The sequence below is a fragment of the Podarcis raffonei genome, chromosome 15 (assembly GCF_027172205.1).
Source record: "Podarcis raffonei isolate rPodRaf1 chromosome 15, rPodRaf1.pri, whole genome shotgun sequence".
Taxonomy (NCBI): domain Eukaryota; kingdom Metazoa; phylum Chordata; class Lepidosauria; order Squamata; family Lacertidae; genus Podarcis; species Podarcis raffonei.
The window spans coordinates 43,254,523-43,266,640 of NC_070616.1; the positions used below are offsets into that span (position 1 = coordinate 43,254,523).

At 48.7% G+C, this 12,118-nt stretch overlaps 1 protein-coding gene across 2 annotated transcripts in view; it reads right to left on the reverse strand.

Annotated features, from left to right (window-relative positions):
- Positions 1–12,118, reverse strand: part of PDLIM2 (PDZ and LIM domain 2) — a 57,178-nt gene that overhangs the window by 44,621 nt on the left and 439 nt on the right. The gene's annotated exons all lie outside the window — the stretch shown is intronic.

A 12,118-nucleotide genomic window follows, 5' to 3' on the forward strand; every position in this document is an offset into this window, starting at 1 on the left:
CCAGCAGCCTCGAAAATAAGAGATCAGCAGCCAAAATAAGGGATTTTAGTCAACCAACTGAAATACAAAGTGAAAAGGGACCAGGTAATTTTGAGAGCAGCACCGGCTTTTAGCCCTTCGTTTCCAGAGGTTGCTGCTCAAGACACCAGCTGATGAAACCCTGCAATGAAATAACTCCAAGCAGCCACCACTTTTCACGCAAAACGAAGTCCAAGCTACGAAGATGCTGCTGCAGTTCTGTATCTTTTCTCTCGTGCTCCATCTGCAGCTCTCAGTTCCATCAGGCGGGGTGGGAGGAAGGGGGGGGGGAATAGCACCCGAAGTAAACCCGCAGATCAGACCATCTATGCTAGTCTACCACTACAAATCTATGGGAGAAGCGCTTACGGTCCTTCCTCCGCTTTCCCCCTCTATGGTTAGCCCTTGGAAGACCTGCCCGCACCTCCTCCTCCTCCTCCTCTCTCTGAACTGCTTTCTCTATGGTTGCTCTCGCTCTCCTCTCAAGGCTCCTCAGCAATTCATAGGCCGCACCAGGCTGCCCATCTCATCCGGGTCCTTCGGCAGCACAGCCGCAGTATGGCCTAGTGGGAGCGGTGGCGCCAGGCAGAGGGGAGGCCCGAGGCAGAGATGCTCAGTTCGGCGGCCGCGAGGAGGATGGCGGCGGAAGAGCCCGAGGCTCCCACCAGTCCCGGTGGGGAGGGGCTCCAGGGGGCCGAGGCTGGTGAGAGGAGGCCAGAGGGGGGCGGTCTGGGCAGCCAAGCAACACAGTTGGAGCCTCCCTCCTCCCTGGCTGGCAGGGAGGGAGGGAGAGGAGCTGCTTCCTTTGAAACCCGGGAAATTTAAGGGACATCATCAATAAGGGACAGCAGCGGGACACGGCGCTGGGATAAAGGAGTTTACCGCCAAATAGGGGACGGTTGACAGCTATGGAATTATGTAGAGTCACCATTAAACGCGAACGGAATCAAATTTCTCCCCCATTCCCTAATCTCTACATAGTGTCTGAGGTGGTGGTGGGAGCCAAGGAGTTTATTTTATATCTGGGGGTGGCATTTGTTCCTTGCATAGTTCAGGAACAACAACCCTACTGCACTCATATCTGCTCAGTGACACTTAAAAGCCAAAGACGGGGGCCCAGCAAATGGTAGGGTGGCCATTTATACATCACAAAAGAAAGAAAAATGCATCACAGGGGGGAAACCATAAGTGGACATGCCCTAGTTTATCTGCACTGAATGCAAACATAACTCAGCACACAAGGAAGAGGCTGTGACTTAAGCAGGTCCGTCACGGTCTACTTGTTGGTTGAAACATCAAGGCTGATACGCCTTCTTCTAATAGTCCTTTTATCTTTAAACCAGACAGCCATTCTAACAGAGCAGGGATGGAGAACCCAAGACCCTCCAGATCAGAGGTTCCCAACCTTATTTGGTGTAGAGCCCCTTTTCAGAAAAAGAATTACTCAGTGCTCCCTGGAAATCTACCTTCTTTAAGAAAACAAACAGAAAGATGCAGTGACAAATTTGTGTTCTTTTATGTTCCTACAACATTGGCCAAATAAGCAGGCAAGCTGCAATCCACTTCCTGGGCCTGTGTGAAGCCAAAAAGTGTTCCCCCAAGCCCAGGAAGACCCCTCGCCTCCAGCACAACCACCGGATCCAGGGGAGGCGTTATTGCTGTCCTGCAACGGTGCCCGATTAGAGGGTAAGCATCATTACACAACAGATGAGACACATACAAATGGTTTTTCAAAATTTTGCTCTCTCTTCTACCGCTCCCTTATTTTTATTCAACGCCTCCCCCATTGCCCCCGCGGCTACTCTGCCCCTGGATCATGCCAATGCCTCCCAGGGGGTATCACCCACTTTGGGAAACACTGCTCTAGATGCTGCTGAATGACAACTCCCATCAGCCAATGGTCAGGTGATGGGAGATGCAGCTTGGAGAGCCATAGTTTTCCACCCCTAAAACAGAGGCCACCTTCAAACAGAGGACTAACCTTTGAGAGCCCTTGGAAACAGAGGACTCCCCTCTGTAATATGGGGCACCTGGCCACCCTAGTAAATGGCCAGGCAAGCTAAGCAAGTAGACCTGACTAGGACTTTGGTAGAAGACTCCAAAAGCTCTCTAAAAGATGTAGAAGAAATGAATGAATCCTGAAAAAGTTAAGCAAAGCCAGGCCTAATAACATTTAAAGCACATGACTTCTCCCAAAGAATCCTGGGATCTGTAGTCTACACTTAACAAACTACAGCTCCCAGGATTCTTTGGGATAAAAAGGAATTTAAATGTATGGTGTGTACACAGCCCAGGACTAGCCAAGCCAAGAACAGGGGGCATTAACAGAGAGGCACTGAGAGAAATTGCCTGAAGCCCACCTTATCCATGTGGCAGTTACTTTCCACCTTTACCATTAACAGCCCATGAAAACAGCCCCCAAACCTCTCACACACAAATAAAGTCTTCAGGGGAAGAATTTCCTGGTACATGTTTCTGTGCCAGCAGGAAACTACTCCCCACTCCTAGTGAGGAACACCAATAGCCTGTCCTTAGCTGGGATGGGGAGAGATTTTCTACCACTAAACCTTTTGATGGAGTGAGGGAGAGCCCAACAATTGTGTGCTTTTGGCACATGCAAAACCCTTCTCGCTTTAATCCAGGTAATCCCAGACTGGTCTGCAGGTCCCGTAGACAGCTGGTTATTTTGGCTATATGTGAAATCATTGTATTTTATATTGGTGTTACACTATTTTGTTATGTGCTATTATCTTTTGCACATCCTTCCCTTCTTGGATCCCTAGAGCAAGTTTTGCAACTGTTTTTTTTAAAAAAACAAATAGTTGTTTTTTTAAAGTGAATGATAAACATACAAGACAGAGCCTCCTTCATCATGGCCCCACAGATGTGGAAAATGTGGAACTCCTTGCCACTGGAAATATACATCTGTTCCACCCCAGTAGCAGCTGTAGACATCTAAGATGTACTTTTTTGTTCAGACCTATGGACCTAGCTAGTTTAAGGACTGATTCCTTTGCTGCTGCCTTACTGTGGTATTCTATGATTGTGTTAGGAAGTAGAGGATGTTTATTGATTCTGTGGTTTTTGAAAGCTATGTCTGTTGTATTATATTTTAATCAAATGTTGTAACTGCCCTGGGAACCTTCAGGTTGAAGGGCAGATTACACATAAAAATAAAATACCGTATTTTTCGCACCATAGGACGCACTTTTTCGCCTTCAAAAATGAAGGAGAAATGTGTGTGCGTCCTATGGAGCGAAGACAGCATAGCCCCGCGACCCTCTGCCGGCTGGAGAGGTGACGCGCGGCTATGGCAGGAGCCTCTATAGCCGCGAGCCATCTCTCTGGCTGGGAGAGGGCGCGCAGGGCTAAAGAAGCCCCCCGTGACCCTCTCCCAGCTGGAGAGGTGACACGCAGCTATGGCAGGAGTCTCTATAGCCGCGCGCCATCTCTCCAGCCACAAGAGGGTCGTGGGGGGCTAAAGAACGCACCTTAAACGGCACCTTGTTTTAGAGGGGGAAAACAAGAGGGGAAAAATTCTCCCCCTCTCTGCGCAGCACCTCCTGCCGCTTCGCTGAAGGGGCGCTGGGCAGAGAGGGGGAGATTTTTTTTTTCTTGTTCACCCCCCTCTAAAACAAGGTGCGTCCTATTGTCCGGTGCGTCCTTTGGTGCGAAAAATACAGTAAATAACGTGCAGGCACCACTTTAAATGTTTTCAGGTGTCTGCTGCCTGAAGGATGAGTGGAAGGTTGAGTGACAGATGGCTCAACCAGAACTCACCATGCCAGATGAAGAACCTGTTGCAGCTCCCTATGTTAAAACACAGTGTGTGACCATCTTGCTAAGAAGAGTGAGATCCTGCTAGCACATGATGCCTCTGCTCAAAGATCTGCACTGGCTGCTGATTTCATAGAATCATAGAGTTGGAAGAGACCACAAGGGCCATCGAGTCCAACCCCCTGCCAAGCAGGAAACACCATCAGAGCACTCCTGACATATGGTTGTCAAGCCTCTGCTTAAAGACCTCCAAAGAAGGAGACTCCACCACACTCCTTGGCAGCAAATTCCACTGTCAAACAGCTCTTACTGTCAGGAAGTTCTTCCTAATGTTTAGGTGGAATCTTCTTTCCTGCAGTTTGGATCCATTGCTCCGTGTCCGCTTCTCTGGAGCAGCAGAAAACAACCTTTCTCCCTCCTCTATGTGACATCCTTTTATATATTTGAACATGGCTATCATATCACCCCTTAACCTCCTCTTCTCCAGGCTAAACATGCCCAGCTCCCTTAGCCGTTCCTCATAAGGCATCGTTTCCAGGCCTTTGACCATTTTGGTTTGACCATTTTGATTTGCTACCAGACAAAATTCAAGGTCTTATTATCAGTATATACAGCCCTTAACAGCTTGGGACCTTGCCCGCTACAAACCCATTCAACCGCTTTGATCTGCAGAATGTGCACTTTTACAAGCGCGACATGATATTTGTTCTGCATCTGCGTGTCTGTCTTGTTTTGTGGCAGCTACCTGTGCTTTGGAACTCCCTGCCTATAAACACTAGGCAGAAACTCGCCTTGTACTGCTTCAGAAAACTGCTTTAAAAAAACCATTCAGCATGCCTATCCAGACATAAAATTAGTTTTGAATATTTAAAACTTTGCTGGTTTTATTTGTATATTATTAATTGTTTTATGCACACTACTTAGGGGTTTGTTTTTAATCAAGCAGTTTATAAATTCTTCAAAACAAAAAATAGAAATGTGTCCATCTTAATAGGCTTCCTCAACCGGTCAAGGCGGTTGAAACCCTAAAGATGACATTGAAAGGAGTGGCTGGGGGGGGGGCATTGTCAGCCTGAAGGCTGCATTTCTTCATAGGCATCTCCCTGGGTGGGGCAGCGGATGTGACTCCCATCTTTATGTCGTTTCAGTTACACAAAGGTCAACCGTTTCTGCTCCTACATCTCTCCCTTCAGGCAGGCAAGAGCCATTACTACAGCTCCATGACACATCCCAGCCAGGCAAAAGAGCTGGAGAAGAAGGAGCAAGGCCTGGGAGCAGAGTATCTGGAGGAGGCCAGACAGAGGCAGGAGGGCCGCTCACTGCCCATTAAAAACATTTGGAAGCCCCATATCCCACACGTCCCCAAAACAGGTAGGTCCCTCAGGTGGGACCCTTTCGCAGTAGCTGAAAAACTGGTAACAGATCTGTAGCTCAGCCTGGGAGCCAGAACTATCCTGCCAAGATCAACTGAGAGCAAGTGTGGTGGAGTGGTTAGAGCGTCAGACTAGGACCTGGGAGCCAGGGGTTGAATCCTCACTCAGCCATGAAGCTCCCTGGGCAACCTTGGGCCAGTCAATCGATCTTAGCCTACAGGGCTAAGCCTACAGGGTTGCTGTGAGGATCAAATACAGAGGAAGGGGCAACACAGGGTGCCAAGCCAAGAGGGTGAATTAACAACAACAACAACAACAACAACAACAATAATGCTGCAACCTATATTTATATTTTACTCAAAGTTAGGGGGTGCCAAATCCTTGCTCAGGGCACCATATTACCAGAGTCTGCCCCTGGGAAGAAGTGGGGAGGCCCGGGAATGACATTTTGAGCCCTTTGGAGGAACAGAGGGAGATGGATGTAGTAAATGAACCAGACCAGTGTGGGAAATTATGAGATATCAGAGAAAGGGAGAACATTGTGTTAGGAAGAAGGACCGGGAGATTCTGGAACATTCTTTGCTTTAAAAAAAATCCCAATATTAAGGTGGAGGAACGGGAGACAGACAGGCAGTTCCTCAGAAGAAAGATCCACACAATTTCCTCAAAAGATATGGGGAAGTTTGCCTTTTTAGAGCTAGCAGGGCAGAGGAAAGAGACAAAACAAGCCTTAGTTGCTTCTGCCAGTCATTGGCTCTGGCTTCATCAGCTGCTGGTCTCTCTGCCTTCTGGCCGGCCAGTCCCAACGAGTGCAAGCCATCACTGCTGAGGTTTAAGGAGGGAGCAGCATCTGATGTCACCTTCAGGCAGCCTTGTTATTGAGCATTTATTCTGATTTGTTTGCACAAAGGTTGTAGGGAGGATATATGGCATTGCCTGTCCACTGAGCAGTCACTCTGATTTGTTGGTTGGGAGGTTACATGGGGTTGGGTGTGAAGCAACTGTTATCTCACACTTTCCAGGGCATTTCCTCATCACTTTCCTCACCACAGAAAGTCTGGTTTGGGGGGGGGTGTTGCACAAGAGCACCATATCCATTACTACAATTGCTCAACTTGGAATTTGCCACTGTGTGCCCTAAGTCACCATGCACTGAGGAAAAGATTCATTCATCAATGTGACCACCACAAGTAGGGGGGTGTTTTTTTAAGGTACCCTAAAAACAGTTGTAGCTTGGTTGGTTTAAACAGTAGATTAGACAAAAATCATGGAGGATAAGGCTAGGGTCATGTTCTTCTTCCACTGCCAGAGGTGGGATGCCTCCAAATACCAGTTCACGAGAGTTGCGTTCAGGTCCTGCTTGCTTTCTTCCCACAGGCACCTGGTTGGTCACAGTGAGAACGGGATGCTGGACTAGATGGGCCGCTGGCCAGATCTTGCAGACTCTTCTTATAGTCTTTAAAACTATCTATCGCCCTTTTACTTAGTGTGAGAGGGAAGCATGCAAGCCGTGTTATTTCCCAATTGCTCACTAACAGTGCGGTCAGATTCCCCTTCCTTGTGTACATCTAATGCATGGAGAGGACAGTGCGACTGAGCTCTGCCCCCACAGCTGGCCACACATCCCAGTGTCTGCACATTAAGGGCAATGCTTTAAAGTAGGGACAGGAAACGGATGGCCCTCCAGGTGTCCTTGGACTTCCAAGAGCCCCAGGCATGGCCAGCTGTCAGAGGTGAAGGGAGTTCCAATGCAACAACATCTAGGAACATAGGAAGCTGCCTTCTAGGGAGTCAGAGCACTGGCCCATCCACCTCAGTTGTGCCTACACTGACTGGCAGCAGCTTTCCAGGTGTAGGGAACCCTCCCAGTCCTACCTGGAAATACTGGAGGACTGGACCTGGGACCTTCTGCATGCAAAGCAGAATGTTCCAAAGAAGTGGTGTGGAGCAGCCATGTAGCCTGGAGGATTGGTTCTCCACCGCTGCTTGAAAGGGGAGCCTTAGTGCAACAGCCGTGGGCTCTGCACCCATTCAGGAACTCTGGCCACATAGGTTTTGTGACTAGGCGGAGAGCCTGCAGGATACTTTGTCTATAACATGCTGACATCAGAGTATGGAATGCTATCAACTAGATCACAGAAGAACCCTAGATTTCTTTTAAGTTACATTAAGTTAAGCTATACTCATTTGTGAGAAAGTCTTTGGGAGAAAACACACACAGAGGAAAAATCCATGCCTGCTGCCTTGCGGGAAATCATGCAAGAGAAGAAAGGCTATACAAATCCGGAGTGGAGTCCTGAAGACAGTTGGATGGCACCTTTTACGTCTCCTTCCAGCAACTCCTTCAGCCAAGCTGATGCCAAACGTCTTGCTCTGCTTTCCTTTGGACCCCATCAGTGAGGCCGAGAAAGAGGGGAGTCTTGTTATCTGGGCAGCCCAGGACCTCCAGACACACGGCCCAGGCTTGCGCCCCAGAGAAGTCACTTTGATGCTGCTAGTGCAGCAAAAACAATGTGGGAGGCAAGCAGCAGTTGGGAGTTCCTGGTCTCTGCAGCCACAGCAGGTGCTGTGATTCTCTAGCAGTTTGACTTCACCCAGAGGCACACGCCATTGTCTGCCGAGACAGATGGATGGCAACAACAACTCATCTTTTGATGATTTAAGTTTTACATGGCCTTTTGAAATGGCTAAAACAAAAGAAGCTGAACTGAACCATATTAGCCATTAGATTTAACAGTGATAAAAAGAGCCCAGATGAAAGAACAACAGTGATCAAATGGCAAGTGGAGCTTTATTTGTGAGAGACTTGCTCCTACCTTATAATACTGGCTATTTTAAGGCATGCAGCAACAGCCTCCAATTGAGCCCGAGTGTCCCAAAGAAAGGCAAAACTTTCCCTCTGACACCCTCAGCTCACTTGAGAGAATCAGCAGAGTCACACCAGCCTCTGTTCACCCACATAAATTCTCAGGAGACTAATCCACCGTGAAATCCTGAACTCCGCTCAACAGCAAAGTGAGGAAGTGCTAACACAACACTCCTGATGCCCCACATTAATGCAGCCTGGATAAGACCAAACTTAGGGCCAGATCTACCTTGGTAATAAACTGAGAAATAGCAATGGATACTGTGAGCAAACAGTTAACACCTCATCTGGAAGGAAAGAAGGAAGAATTGGGTTTACCGCAAACCTTGGCTTTATGTGTAATTGCAGCAGGATTAGGAGGTTGCTGCTTTCCCTATTGGACTGGATCAAATATTGGGGTGGATCAGCACTTGGCAGCTGATCCAAAGTAAAAGCTCCCCCCATTGTCTGGAGAGCAGCTTCCTCCAAAACACACCCTGGGGTGGGGGGAGCGGATCCTGAATAGCTCAAGGGGAGGCCTGAGGGCCATGCATATTCTCTGAACTAAGGGTTGCATCCAACTCAGTTCAAAGCATAGCGAACCCACCAAAATAAAGAAACCTGTTAGTGCTACACTGGACACAAGCCTAAGTGCCCATGTTCCGCCAGTGCAAGGATTCCCACATGTGCAACATAGAATCTTACCGTTGAATGGGACCCAAGGGTCATCTAGTCCAACTTTCCTTCCAGGTATAGGCAAACTTTGCCCTCCAGATGTTTTGGGACTTCAACTCCCATCATCCCTACCTAACAGGACCAGTGGTCAGGGATGATGAGAATTGTAGTCCCAAAACATCTGGAGGGCCGAGTTTGCCTATGCCTCTTCTAGAGATTCCCCCAACCCTTTGGAGCTGATCTGGGAAGGATGTAGGACAAGGAGCAGGGATGAAGTTCTGTCACACAAGCAGAAATCCTTGTGCGGACGGAACGCGCAATTTGAATACTGTCCTGAGTCATGACCATTAAGTTCAGTAAGTCTACTTTGAGTAGGACTAGCATCGACTACAATCCTAAATATTACATTATATATGAAATACAAATTTTGTGTCTTGAAAAGATGAATTCTGAAAAGTGTACCAATCATGCCAAATACTAGCAAATTAAGCTTACTTATTCTTCATAATTAATTCTGCTTTCAATAAATACGGGGCGAGGAATTTTGCAGTGCTTTGAAGCTTTGCAACGTCTGAGAAGCTGGCTTGATGATGTTTGTCATGCATCTTCTGTAACTATCAAGTCTACCTTTGCAGCCTGAAGGGCTTAAGTGCTATCTCCAGGAAGTATTTCACTCCCTAGGAGCAAAATGAAGCCTCCATGTGCAGAGGCACTACATCACTGGGACAGCATACCAAAGAGGGAAGCAACCTTGCAAGCTTCTCAGAGGCATCTGGATAGTTGCTATCTAGTAACTATCAGATAGTTGCTATCTGATTCTATCAAAATAGAATCAGTTTGGAAAGACAAGTCAACTCCATATGCCAAACTTGTGGGAAAGAAATGAAAGCGATCAAGCATTCCAACGAGGTCCCCCCATTAGGAAACGCAACAGGTTTTGAAGCAGACAATAGCACTAGCTGGATGTGTTAAAACGTGATCAATGCAGGAGAACTGGAAAAGTCCTGGGGCAAAACCCCAATGAGAAGAGGAAACAGGAGGCTCCTATGAAGTCTTCTCACCCATCCAAGAATAGTCCCTGCCGCACCCCTGCTGGTGTTCACAGAGCTCAGTCAAGTCACTCCTCCGCTCCTGTCATTACCACACTGCCATAAAGAGCTGTGTGAGCTGGCCAAGTCTGTGGCACACGCAACACGCAAATCAGAGTCTGAAAATGTGGGGTGCAGGGAACAGGCTTGAATGTTAAAATGAGAGGTGCTCAGGTTCACGTGCATCCGGGTGGCGCGCATTCTGCCCCAGAAACATTTTTCACTGAGAGAGGTGTTGCTCTCCATCTCACTCTCTCCTAATCCTACCTGCATCCCAGAACCATCCAATGAATCTGAATGTTGGGAGATTCCAGGCAGACTAAAGAAGTTCCTCACACACAGCTAAACTACAGAATCTGCTCCAACAATAAGTAGCAGTGACCACCAGCTTGCATGGCTTTACAAGGGAACAGGATGAATTCCTGAAGGAAAAGGCCATCAATGGCTATTAGTGCCCAGCCATGACGACTATCTCCAGGCTCTAAGGCAGGGGTCCTCAAACACTGTCCCTCAGGCACTGTTGGGGGTCAGACTATAGTTTGAAAAAAACATGAACGAATCCCTATGCACACTGCACATATTTTATTTGTGGTGCACAAAAAACAGGAAAAACAATACAATATTTAAAATGAAGAACAATTTTAATCAACATAAACTTATAAGTATTTCAATGGGAAGTATGGACTTGCTTTTGGCTAATGAGATGGTCAATATCTCCTCCCACCTGCTCTGCCGGGCGGTGGAATGAGGCTCCCCAGCCCCAAAGTGGCCACTTTCTTGTCCCGCCTCGGAGCGTAACAGCTGAAAAGGGAAAGCAGGGGGCGGCTGACCTGCCCCCCCCCCCGCGGCTGCCTCACTCAAGTTTCTTGCCTCATACAGCACAGCCAAAGGAACTCTCAGCCACGGACCAGAGAGAGAGAGAATGCAAAAGCGCCGACCCGCCTGCTGCACATGTGCAGGATCACATTATCCCTCCTCTTGCATGTGCAGCCCCCCTCCCCGCAAGCAACCAACCACTCGCACTATGGACAGACGCCGGATGCCAAGGTCGCACTCGCACATGGGATGCTGTACTTCCTTTCACCATAGACCCATCAGACAGCGGTGAGTTCTGCAATTGCTGGCCGGGCCGAGTTCAGGACCCTGACGGGCCAGATCTGGACAGCAGCCTGTAGTTTGAGGACCCCTGATCTAAGGCTGGCATCACAAGCAGGGAGAGTGCTGCTGTTATGTAGCTATTGAATGGAGAGAAAGACTGCACATGCTCAAGGGCACGATGTTCTTTATTATATTAGCTGGCAATGAGAACCAATTTCAGGGCAAACCTTTTGGAGGAGGGATTGAATCAGCAAGCCCACCAGAGACAGACCTCTGTTCAGAGACAACATTGACACAAGGTGACCACATTCCAAAGGATTAGACCAGGCACAGGCAAAGTCTGCCTTCCAGGTGTTTTGGGACTACAACTCCCACCATCCCAGCTAACAGGACCAGTGGTCAGGGATGATGGGAGTTGAAGTCCCAAGACATCTGGAGGGCCAAGTTTGCCTATGCCTGGACTAGACTCTTCCTGGGGGTAAGGGGGTCTGGGAAAGACTCTGGGCACCTTAAATCTAAGAAAATTTATTGAGGCATAAGCTTTCCTGCACCCGATGGCGTCAGCTTGTCCTCCGCTAGCATTCAAGGTCTCTTCCGTAGCCACACTCAAGAGGGTGGGATTGTGCCGGGAAGGACTCAAAGGTGCGCTCCCTGACCCACCCCAGACAAGTGAGGGCTCTCTCAAACCAGATCCACACTAAAGAGCTTCTCTCCGCAGGCTGGTTCCCCACGTGCCACGTCAGTCACGACAGCCATGGCCCTGCAGATGCTGCTGGAATGCTACTCAACCGCTAGGCATGCTGGCCAGGGGAATGGGGTCCCACAACGGCTGGAGAGTGACAGGCTCCCCATCCCTGATTTGAGGAGAGCTTCCTGAAGTCCTGTTGATCTCCATGTGATGGATATACCTGAGCCAAAAAGCAGACACACCTGCTCACCTCTCCCTTCCTCAGTGGCCTCCCCTCTGGCAAATTGCAGACTGGAAGCTCCAAGCACAAGAGCCTGTCCGCTTGAATTCTGTGAAGAGCCTCGGCACCCTTTCCAGGAGGAGAGGAGCACAGAAGGACAGAAGGAGTTGGGAGGAAGAAGCAGCATTTTCTGGGCCAGATGTCTCTCTCCCTGAAAGGGGAGCCCATCAGTCGCCCGACTCGCGAAGCCTCTTGAATGCCCCTGAAACGCCAGAATGCGAGTCTCGTTCGCCCGGCGAGGGATCTGTTTACTCTTATTTACAGATCTCCTTCAAG